This window comes from Pagrus pagrus (genome assembly GCF_965226575.1).
Source record: "Pagrus pagrus genome assembly, chromosome: 9".
Lineage (NCBI taxonomy): Eukaryota > Metazoa > Chordata > Actinopteri > Spariformes > Sparidae > Pagrus > Pagrus pagrus.
The window spans coordinates 33,754,975-33,767,524 of NC_140193.1; the positions used below are offsets into that span (position 1 = coordinate 33,754,975).

General features: G+C 46.5%; 1 protein-coding gene across 1 annotated transcript in view; it reads right to left on the bottom strand.

Moving 5' to 3' along the window:
* Positions 1-12,550, bottom strand: part of lrch1 (leucine-rich repeats and calponin homology (CH) domain containing 1) — a 261,434-nt gene that overhangs the window by 11,066 nt on the left and 237,818 nt on the right. The window lies entirely within an intron of this gene.

Here is a 12,550-nt window from a genome sequence, read left to right on the forward strand (position 1 = left end):
AATAACATGTACAACGAATGAGGGTTGTTGCTGCTTTATTTACGTGTATATTTATTTATTTATTTATTTATTTACATGTCACATACACAGGAGAGAGAGAGAGCGCGCGCACTTGTTTTGGATGATAACGCCCAGCTGTTTAATCAGCTGTTTGATCAGTGCAGGCTGCATTTGGCACCACAAGAACGCATCATCTCAAAACTGAAAACGGAGCATTCTGTATTCTTGTGATCTCCAGAGTTCATTCTTCGGAGAGCAACTAGCAAGAACATTCTCCTCAAGAACACAAGTCCGTTCTTTGCATTCTTGGTATTGAGAAACGCCCACAGTCTGAGGTATATGCTTAAACCCAGCTTGGAGGCAGTGTGGAGACCGCTGTTAATCAGCTGTGGCAGAGTGCAGTACACCCAGATTAACTTTAACCAGTGGTGCAGGTATATGGCATATAACTTCTAATTTTTCAGTCGGAATTGCATATACCCACTTCTAAATCCTCTCTGATGCGCATCTTCGTTACATTGTTTGAGGGAACTATAGGTAAATGCATACTTGTAGGAGCAACCAACGCTATGTAGCTCCTCAGGGATTTAAGCTGTTATTTTTCTCATTTTGACAATCTCACCTGCAATAGATAATTAGTTAAGGTTATAACGACTATGGCTGTTGTTGATTTTGTTCAAATACGGGAAAATGTAATTCATGGGTCACTGTCCCTCAGACGATGGGGCTAAACTAGCTGATATGTGCTAACAGCAGTTGCCACTAAACATCACGTGAAGTGAATACTGTATAGTCCAGATCCAGGCTACATTGTAAATACAGATGAGATCCCTTGTATTCAGCACAGTATGCAAAACTCTTGCTCTCTGTGTGACAATGCACCTTGTGGTGCTGGAGAACCTGTTGGACGATGGGCCACTAAGTGAACAAAGAGGTCCACTGTAATGCTAATTAGGTATGTAGTCACAGTAGCCCTCAGTCGGTAACGCAGATTGTAATGCATTACATGACAGAACTGTAGTCATATATTATATAACTTCGGTTCTTTTATGGCACCGACCGAAATGCTTCTGTAGTACCGAGTATCAAAATATGCCTCGTCTTTCGGTGCCAAGTTTCGGTTCCCAGAGGTTAATCACGGGATCAAGATCTGATAATGCTGCAGATGATTGGCTGTAACGTTACACGTGATTGCGGCATGCAGGAAGTGTTTGACTGCAAGATGAGCGGACCGACCATCCTCCTCTCAGCACTTAAGTCCGCCTGTGCAGGGTTCTATACACCAGAAATGTGGCGAAGAGTCGGTCAGACAGACAGGAGGACAGAGGCTTTTCCTCATATAAGTTGCCAAAGACACGACCAGTTACTACCTTACAGTTGTATGGTCATGTGACGTTGCTTTGTGGGACATTTCTCTATATTTTTTCTTGTAAAAAGACCAGGTAGAGGCCAGAAGCATAATGACCGTTAGCTATAGGCTACTATGTCATATTATTTACAGATCAAGTTTAGTTCTTGGAATTCTGTGCATTAGAAAGAACGTTGGGTTACAAGGTAACCCTGGTTCTCTGAGTATAGAGAATATCTCTCCATTACATATAGAATATATGTTATGGGATTGCTGACATCCTTGCAGCTGACGTGAATCATCATTTAAGACACACCACGCCTACCGTGGCTACCCCTGCGCCGTCTATAAATAGACCCAGCTGCGCAGAGTACGGTTGATTATTCTGATTTGAACTGGTCCCGAGCGGCCTCGAGATGGAGAGATATTCTCTATACTCAGAGAACCAGGGTTACCTTGTAACCCAACGTTCTCTTTCTTATGAGAATATCTCTCCATTACATATAGAATATATGTTATGGGACTCTGTAAGACACACCATGAGGGAACCAAGGAGGCAGAGCAGACACCGCTCCTATAGTAACTCCCTCTGATATTTTCGAATGAGACGTCACCGCCACCGGGTGCACAAACAAACAAAAATACAGTGTGTGCAGATCACCCAAGAACTATATACAATTATACACCTCACACAGGAAAGGTCAGTGACACCGCCACGACGCCACCTGAGCAAAACAAGCCCTGCAAGACGCAAGGGCTTGGTGTGAGGAAGAGGTCACTCAGATGGCCAGCACCCTGCTAGACCACTGACAAAAACTCGGGACATCACCCTGGCTGGTCCATCCAGCACAGGGGCATGGTGAGCCTAAAATCTATCTTGAAGTGGCCCTAAGCACACGCTCACCAAAGGAGGTGCTGGCAGCCACATTCAAACAATAGAACCGTGTAAACGTGGTCGGAGTCGACCACGTAGCGGCCGCACATATCTCTGAGAGGGTGGCGCCACGCCATAAGGCCCAGGAGGTCGACACGCCCCGTGTGGAGTGCGCTTTTACCCCCACTGGCACCGGCTCGCCTGTTCCTCTGTATGCCTGTTGAATTGCCTCCACAACCCAATGAGACAGCCTAGCCTTAGACACTGGTTCACCCAGGCACTGGGGCCCAAAACAGATGAACAGCTGATCTGTTCTCCTGAATGCCGCTGTGCGCTGAATATAGATCCTCAGTGCCCTGACCGGACATAGCGCCGACTGCTCCTGATCCTCGCCTGCCTCCTGGGAGGGCCTAAGGGACTGCAGCTCCACTGACTGATTCAGGTGAAAGTCGGTGAGCACTTTTGGTAAGAACATCGGGTTCAGACGCAGAATGACTCCTGTATTGCCTGGCAGAAACCGACAGCAACTCTCATGAACAGAGAGAGCTTGCAGTTCCCCCACCCTCTTGGCTGATGTAATTGCCAAGAGAAATGCCACTTTGAGTGACATCCACTGAAGGCTCACAGATTCCAGGGGCTCAAAGGGCCCCTGCTCCAAGGCAGACAGAACCTGACCCAGGTCCCATGTTGGGCTGGCTGGCCTCCTGCTGCGTGGCACAAGCCTCTGCGCACCCTTCAGGAACTGTGATAAAAGGCCACTGTCATCCACAGACAGCCTGGCCTCACCCACACGAGAGGCCTTGATGGCTGCCACCACACCCCTTAGGGTCGATGGTGACTTCCCAGCTTCCAGGAGCTCCTGTAGGTACCTAAGCACCTCTGGGGCCGAACATGTCAGTGCGTCAATATGGTTGGTGGCGCACCATGACATGAACAGCTCCCAGCGATAGGAGTATGCCGCCCTTGTCGATGGGGCTCGAGCACTCTGCAGGGTCTGAACCACCGAGCTTGTGAGGCCCATGTCTAATAGACCGGCCCTCTCAGGGGCCAGGCCCAGAGATTGAGCCCCTGAGGGAAGGGATGAAACAGGGTCCCCTGTGCCTGGCTCAGCAGGTCTTGGCGAACTGGAAGTTTCCATGGTGTCCCGTCCAGGAGTGGTGTCACCCACGAGAACCATGTCATGTGGGCCCAGTCTGGTGCCACCAGGATCACACGGACCTCCTCCTGACCGATCCTCTGCAGCAGGTTGGGCAGAAGGCTGAATGGGGGAAAAGCGTAGAGCAGCCCCTGAGGCCACTGGTGTGCCATGGCATCGGTGCCCAGGGGGGGCAAGTCCCTCCCTATGGAGTAGAACAGCGGGCAGTGAGCATTGTCTCTCGAGGCAAACAGATCTGCCACTGCTCTGCCGAAGCGGTACCAGATCGCCTCTACTACTGCTGGGTGCAACCTCCAGTTCCCTGGATGTGGCCGGCTCCTGGAGAGGAGGTCGGCCGCCACATTCACCACTCCCGGCACATGCATGGCCCTGAGTGACAGGAATCGTGTGTATGCCCATGTCCACAGTTTGTGCGCAATCCTGCACAGACGTGGGGAGCCCATGCCTCCTTGTCTGTTGACATATGCCGCCGCCGTGGTACTGTCGGTCCTTATAAGAACATGGCAGCCCTGCAGCCTTGGCAGAAAATGCCAAAGGGCCAGGTGGATTGCCCTTAGCTCCAAGACATTGATATGCTGGCCCTGCCCGAGGACACCCCAGCGCCCGCTGGTGCCCCTGCCTTCGTGGAGAGCGCCCCAACCCTGAAGGGATGCGTCCACAGATATCACCTGTCGACGCAGGACTGGACCCAGCCTGCTGCCTCTCGAGATGTTCTCCGGCACCTTCCACCATCTGAGGGCCACACACAATCTCCTGGTGACCAGCACGATAGCCCGTAGGTCCCTCTTTTGGCACAGGCCCAGACTGAAGAGACACCTCTGCACTGGCCGCATGTGCAGAAGAGCTAGCGGAACCACCTGTACAGCAGCAGCCATGAGGCCCAAGAGGCGGAGGCACAGCCTCCAAGTGACTCTGGTCCCTAAACGAAAGTGCACGAGGCAATCGCTGAGGGAGTCCTGTCTGTCCTGTGTCAATCTCACCAATCCCGTCCTGGCATCCAGCCACATACCGAGGAACTGGGTGATCTGAGCTGGCTGCAGACTGCACTTTTTGTTGTTGATACACAACCCCAGGTTCAGGATGTGTGACAACAGTATATTTACGTGACGACGACACCGCTGCTCTGTCTGAGCGCATATCAGCCAGTCGTCCAGGTAATTCATTACCCTGAGACCCTGCCGCCGCAGAGGCCCCAAGACTGCGTCCATACACCTGGTGAAGGTGCGGGGAGCCAGTGAGATGCCAAAGGGGAGGACACAGAATTCGAAGGTTTTGCCGTCGAAGGCAAACCTGAGAAATCTCCTGTGGCCCTCCCAGATTGGTATTTGAAAATATGCGTCCTTGAGGTCGACTGTGGCAAACCAGTCGTCTACAAGGACAGCCTGTTTCACCCGTGGCACAGTCAACATTTTGCACCTCAGGGGCCGGAGAAACTTGTTCAGGCCCCTGAGGTCCAGGATTGGCCGGAGTGTCCCATCGCGTTTGGGAACAAGAAAGTAATGGGAATAAAACCCTGCCTGCCTGTCTTCCTGCCCCACCTCCCTGATGGCCTCTTTGGCCAGAAGAGTGGACACTTCTGAGCGCAGGACCTCTCTGTGCTGGTGACCTGCAACGATGGAGAATGTGGGCACCGTAGTCACAGGAGGGGTGCTCAGAAACTGAAGACGATACCCCTCGATCATTGTTGAAACAACCCAGGGGTCCGCCCCCAGGGCCTCCCATAAAGCCTGAGACCTCTGAGGGCGGAGGCAGGCTGGGAGAGATGTAGCGTCAGGACCGGGACTTTGGGCCCTGGGGTGCTTTACCACCACAGCCCTTGTTCCCATTTCTGCCACGCCGTGCAGCATCAAGCCTAACCCTCAGGTCAGGCAGGGGCTGACTGAGCTGCTGCTGCTGCTGCTGCTGCTGCTGCGGTGGCTGTCGCAGCCGACGCCCTTCCTGCCAGCTGGTGTTTTGCCTCAAAGCGTTTGACATCTCTCAGGCTGCGCGACGAGCCTCCTGCGCCTGCTGGATCATTGCTGTCGCATCTGGCCCAAACATGGCCGTCGGCTCCACTGGCAGCCTGAGCAGACATGCCTTGTCTTCAGGCTGCAACTGGGACTGTGACAGCCACAGGTGGCGACGTGCCTGCCAGAGCCCTGACAAGGCCTTGCCCGCTGCCACCCCTTGCTCCCTCATGAGTTTGGGGAGAAGTGAGGAGACCTCCTGCAGTTCACCTACCAGCAGCCCCCCACCCTCTTCGGACAGTTGCTGGACCAAATGTCTCTGATACAGAGACAATATGGCTGCCGTGTTGGCTAGTTTCGTCTGAACCGCCATAGCACTATGCATTCTCCCCAGCAAGCTATCCATTGCACTGCAGTTCTTGCTCCGGCTTTTCCCTTTCCCAAGAACTGATTTGGAAGGAGCCACCAGAGCCGCCAAAGCCGTGTCCACAGAGGGTGGTAGCCCGCAGCCAATCCTCTCTGGAGCATGCACCGCAGTCATGGCTCGACAGAGCCCAGACCAATGACCACCGCCGGTGGCGTCTTAAACTGCTTCCTGACCACATCCTCAAAATCTGAGAGGAGGGGCAACAGAAACTGCGGCGGAGGTTGAAAACCTCCCATCTCATCATCAAAGCGCGATGGGGCAGGTCCTTGGTCAGGTGGCATGTCCACCCTCAAGGCAGCTGCGGCCCTGCCGATAAGGCCCTGCAGACGAGGTGACCGTTTCTCATCAAACTCCTCCTCCCCTTCCTGTTGATCCACAGAAAGGACATCGATCTCCTTATCCGAGGGATGTAGGGAGAGGCTGTCGTCCTCGTCCCCCTCTACATCTATCAGGGGGCAGGGGGGATGGAGAACCATGGCAGCTGCTTCATGTGAGGGCCCAGCTCTGATTGGGCGGGGTTCAGTCACAGACCGCACACCCCCTGCGGAGCAAACAGTAACGGGGGGTGTGCAGTATCCGTGCCAGCCCTTGCCCCCGCTGTTGTGGCCGCCAGCCTGGACCGCTTGGCAGGCTGCGGCCCTACAGTAAGGGCGCTTGTTTTAAACAGCCTGTAACGTGCCTCTCTTTGCCTTGCTGTCATGCAGAAACAATTCATACATGCAGCAGGCTCTTCCCTTGCTGTCTGTGCATGGTCCTCCCCCAAACAAAAAACACAAACATCATGTGGGTCTTCTATAGGGATTTTCCTCCCATAGCCCAAGCACATCGGGCCCTTCCGGCTTGCCATAGCCATGACGTCACCGTTCCACGTGACCCGGAAGCGCGCCCAATGTTTTGATAGCAACGGCTAGATGATAGCACTTTTCACTATTCAAAGACCTCGCCTTGCCGATGTTTGAATGAATGGAGGGAGAGACAACAGACAGCAACTGTGCGTTGCTCTCTTATTCAAGACCCCTTTTTTTTACGTGCTTAGTGAAAGCGAAAGCAACTCAGGGGGAGGACGCTGGCCGTGCCCGCGACTCGTCGCTTCTCCGGACCAGCTGTACCGCACGCGGTACCCTCTCCCGATAGAAAGCTTTACTCGCACAAGGTGGAAGAAGGGAAATACAATGAGAGAGGACGCTGGCTGCACCCGCAACTATGTCGCATCCTCAGACCAGCTATACCGCACCCGGTACCCTCAGCTCACTTTCCCTCTTCAAAAGAAAAGAGAGAGCAAGACAGCGACTTTGCAACCCTGAGAGGAGCCTAACGTTAGACCAGCTCTCCCCCCGAAGGTATCAGATCACACACAAAGCCACCGTTCAAACTCTCCCCACTTCCTTCTTTTCTTGTCTTTTTTTTTTTCTCTTTCTCTCACGTCATCTGATCTGCTGTAGTGAAAATCAGAAGATCAACCGTACTCTGCGCAGCTGGGTCTATTTATAGACGGCGCAGGGGTAGCCACAGTAGGCGTGGTGTGTCTTAAATGATGATTCACGTCAGCTGCCAGGATGTCAGCAATCCCATAACATATATTCGAGATATTCTCATAAGAAAGAGAACAGTTCTTTTAAGTATTATTTGTTTTTATTCTGTCTGTTCAACGTCCTCCAACACGGACGGGTGGTGGTGGGGTTCATAATATTCACAATGATATTTTATTAGTTGTTGGTTTAACCATGGATGAGGTAATGGCTGTTATGTTATTTTCTTTTCAGTGACATTCCTTGTTACATGTTCATTGCTGGATTTATGGAAAAACATCAACCAATATTGCATATCCATAATTATTATAATGGATAATTAAAGAATACTTACACTATAACGAAAATTAGAAGTGTAACTCAAAAAGAAAATTATTTTTACGCCTATTTTGAATTTTACTCGAATACAAATACAAATACAAATACTTTTCCCCCCTCAACAAATACAAATACAGATACAAATATCGGCTGCTTTGCACACCCCTACTTTCCATAGTACCAGTGAAAGTCAAACTAGAGAAAAACCATGCACTACAGGAACAGGTAGCACAGTTGACAGACAAGCTGGAGAACCAATCACAGAGCAACAAGCAAGCCCAGGATAACATCCATGAGCAGCTCCAGGAGCAGAAGACTCTGCTGCATTCAGTGCAGGACCGAACCCACACCCTGGAGACCTCGGTCATGTAACTCACTCCTCAGCTCGCAGACAGCGAGAAGATCAAGACCAAGGAGGGCAAGAAGCTGAAGAAACAGCAGCTAGAGGACCAAGAAGAGCAGGAGGGCCCAGACTGCAAACCTCCAGCACCAAAGGAAAAAAAGGCAGGAGACAACCTGTCAGTGGACCAAGTGAACGGCCACACCGATGAGGAGACAGACTTGAATGGCAACAGCAATGGTGTTGAAACGCCAAAGAAGAAGAGAAAAAGGAAAGAGAGTGAAACGAGAAGTAAAAAGAAAAAAAAGAAGGAAAAGAAAAGGGAAAAAAAGGGAATTCAAACGATCCCGGACAGAAGAGGACTAGTCCGGCTGGTACGCATCACAACCAGCACACATTTTCATTAACCGCACGTTTAAGCTTAAGTCTCTATCAGTTTGTTCGTTCAGGAAGCAAGAAGCCGCTACAACTAGTAAGGGTTTTCATTTACTTGTCTTGCAGAAAAAGCATAATGGCAGCTCAACATAGCAATTACAATGTAATTAAAGTGTTTTTTCTAAGATGACACAGCAGTATGATTTCTCATACTGCACAATAAGTTAAAAAACTTTAAAAATACCTACAAAATCAACAGTACATGCTAGTTTTGAAACTTTCACCAAACTGTAGCCCCAATACTGCTGAAACTTTAGTCCACTTAAACTCATTACAAATTATTAAGTCCATCACTCAGTTTTTTTAAAAAACCTGTAAACTTATAAAACCCACAATTTTTGCTCAATTGTCACCAAACTTGCTAGAAAGCATCTTCAGACCGTCCTCCACAAAACTTGTTTCTCGGATTTTTGATTTATCAAAAATTAAGCCTACAGTGCATCAAAATGTTTGACTGTAAACAGTACTGTAAACATATACTATCAAATTCTTGCTAAATACATTTTCAATCTTCCTGAAAAAAATTGAGAATATTTTGGAGTCATGGTTGATGGAGTTTGGCACATATCAGAATTTTATCTCAAAAACTGAATTTTTGAGAACATTTTGAATTCTGCTCTCATGGGAACAACTGGAGTGGCATTTTTAAACATCAGATTTTCTCTTATGAAGCAAAACACTTTAAGTTAAAAACAAATCACCAACATTTCCATGCTGTCAAGATGCAATTTATATATTATCAGATTTTTGTTCAGGTAACAGAATTTCTGACATTTGGACCATTTTTGAAATCTGCCTTGACAACAGCTGCCCGGACAGTGACTCCCTGAGTCGACAAATGAAGCTACACAGCAGGTTTCACTTCCAGCCAATTAGCTCAGTGAGTTAGGAGCTGGCGCTTGGTGTCAGGGGTTGTGGGTTCAAGACCCAGCAAGGATGATGATGATGATGACAACAACAGATCAAAATGTCAGATGTCCTCAACATGAATCACAAGACAATTGTCCTGATGGTGGCATCACAGCAAGCCTCTAAATTAAATAAAAACAAATAGCTTGGACTGGACCATGGACGAAAGCTAACCAAATTTTGCACAAAGGTCCAGTCTCATGCCAGATTACCTCAGCTGTAAACCCAAGCCAATAGTCCTGATAGTGGTGCTACAGCAAGCGTCTAAAGTTCAAAACTTTGAAAATTCATAACAAATCAACCATACTTGCTACAGCTTCAGAACTTTCATCAATTAGCCAATTAGCTCAGAGCGATAGATGACAGTCTTTGGTTCCTTCCTATTCTCCTGTTTGTTGCTCAGAATTGCCTAAATTTGCCAAAAATAGCCTTGACCCGACCCATTGCTGCACAGCAGCTATAATGTTTCTTTGTTGTGTGACCTGTTTTGGCTTTTTTACTGTTTTGTTTTGTTTTGCATGTGTTCTTTTTTCCCTTTTGCTTTGATAATGTCAGATTTTTTTCTTGGCAGGATGAACTGTTTGCTGGCTGTAGCCTCATATTTTATGGGCAAATATGAGAGCGGTGTCTTATCATCATCATCCTCATCATCTATCAAATGTAGAACAATTTCTTTTCGTCTTGGTTTAGGTCGGGTGAGGTCCTCAAGTTTTCACTTTAAGTCTGCTTTAAGCCTTTATACCTCAAACTGAAACAATGAATCAGACAACATCCTACACTGCATTTATTACCTCAGTCTATAACACTGACAAATGTCATACACATGTCATAAAAATATTCCCACTCATACAGGAATTCCATTCACATCAGCACAAAGTAAAAAAAAAAAAACTGTTTACAGAATGTGGCAACAACAGCAATTGAAATTTCCGGCAAGAAGTAAATCACAGAATACGAATACGTGAATAACCTAAATAATCACATAGTAACAGAAATTAACAATTTATCATGCTGATGTTCTATATCTCATAAATACAATGTATTTCCTGTTTCATTAACATCAGTAATTAAAAGCCAAGTATTACAAACAACTGTATTCTTTTAGCATTAGATTAGTTTTGTGAATTAATCCAACATTTAATTAATGCAACAAGGCCAGGCAAAATACAGTTTTTTAATGTTGCTGTGGGCATAGCAAATATCCACATTCCTCAGTTTTTAGTTTCACATTACCAACACAGTGACATTCAAGTCATCTATGTATCAAACTCTTAAAAAAGACAGCTTAGGAAGACCAATATAAATCTAACTTCGCAAACTCATCTAGTGTCTATACCCCTTCAAATGTTCTCCAAAAACAGTAACACTGCATCAGCATACAGTAGAGTTACTTAATCTAAATTAAAAGTCATCTCATTTAGGTGTTAGAGCAGGACAAAAACAATTCAATCTCCAGAAAATTTCATAAACAAATCCACATTTTTCTTAATTTCCAAATCATTATGCTCAAATGACTGTTTAATATAACAATTCTGGCAAATTAAGACCCAAAATTACATCTATCTTGTAATAGTCAATAACTATTTTAATATGGCTTGAATTTGCTCCTGACCACTTTATGAACACATATTTGCAAAGAACTGCAGCTATATAATGGTGACACCACTGAATATCTCCATTTAGGAAGCATGCTCAGTTCAGTTCAGTCATTCTGAAATATGTCAATAACCATGAAAATACAAGTCATTAAATTTGAGGTGCAAGGAATCATCTTGTACTTACAGCTACTCTTCTTGTAAGCTTCACTGAAAAACACAGGAGCTTCACCAGTACCATTTGGCAGCCACATTGGAGGATGTTGAAGGAGGTTTAATTTCTGCCTGACCAAGATCTAAAGGTCATCGATCCATTTGACTGACTGAATTAGTTATTAATTTCAAGAATGCCTGAAACTGAATCAATAAATTTAAAAGTAGCTTAAACAAAAGCTGTTCAACTATAACATCTAACAACAAAACCCCAAAACGTTTCAATCAAATCACCAAAGCCATGCTTACTAAAATATTAGCACAATAGTGTGATTTGGCGCCCCCCACAGTTTCTAAGTGCAGCAGCACTGTCGTAAGTATAAATTCCAGGTCTGTAACAATTTGTCATAATGTGGGTGCTAACTACAAACAAAACCCATCACATCATAACAATTTTATGTCTTTAAAACGTGTATCTTGAAGTAAACATGTATGTGACAGAGTAACCACTGACCCTATTACAAGTCACTGTACCATCAAAGTGATTTTGAAGCTGTTATTTTAAGTTAAAAAAATTATATAATGTTGCTTCAATGCTCGTTCTGTAACTTTTGCCAACTCTGCTTGATAGTTAGCTAGCTAAAAATGTATGATTCTACCCAAGCTACCCAAGAACTCCATTTGATTGCATATGAGAAAATACACTTGTGGGGTGGGAAGCAGGCGGGTGAAATAAGTCTTTAGTGAGGAAAATATTAATGACATTACCTGCAGTGATCCTCCAGCAGCAGAAACTATACAGTACATGTATCTCTACATTAACATGCACATTTGCGCACGAGGAACAGCTGATAAGCTTCCTTGTTTAAAACTCCCGACTTGCCGACAGGATCGGTTAGTATTTCATGTTAAGTAATGTTCTCGGCTCCTATACACATCGAAAGGTCACAAACAATCTAGATTCATACAGTAAAATAGTTGTCGTGAAGCAGCTGTCTTGATGAATCCTGAGATCCTGCCTAAACATATTTATATATGGCTACTTAAATGTGCCATGATATTTGACATAGTACATTACTGTGGAATGGAAATGTTTAAAATAACAGCCTCTCTTATCATAAAATCACTTCAATTACTTTAAGACCAATACGCACAGGGGCGCACAGGTGGGTGCAGGTATATTTGCTATCTACACAATGGGGGCAATGGGTGTGAAAATGACAACTGCGCTGGCCTGAAACTAGCAATGATGCACTGCAATGTGTGCCGCTTTGTGCCAGGTGTATGATAGAGCCCATTACTGTAGCTCTAATGAAAAGTTTTCATTTTTGTGAAACATTGCACGGTGCATACCAAAGATGGTACCATGCAGATGTGAAAACCTTTGAGTCTTTGAGAGAACTGTTAAGTTGGGAGTCAAAATGAAAGAACCATTCGTCTGTCACAATAGCTAGTTTGCAACTGGTTAGCTCAACAGCTACAATTACTCACCATCTTCCCTGCTAGAAGTTATTTTGAGA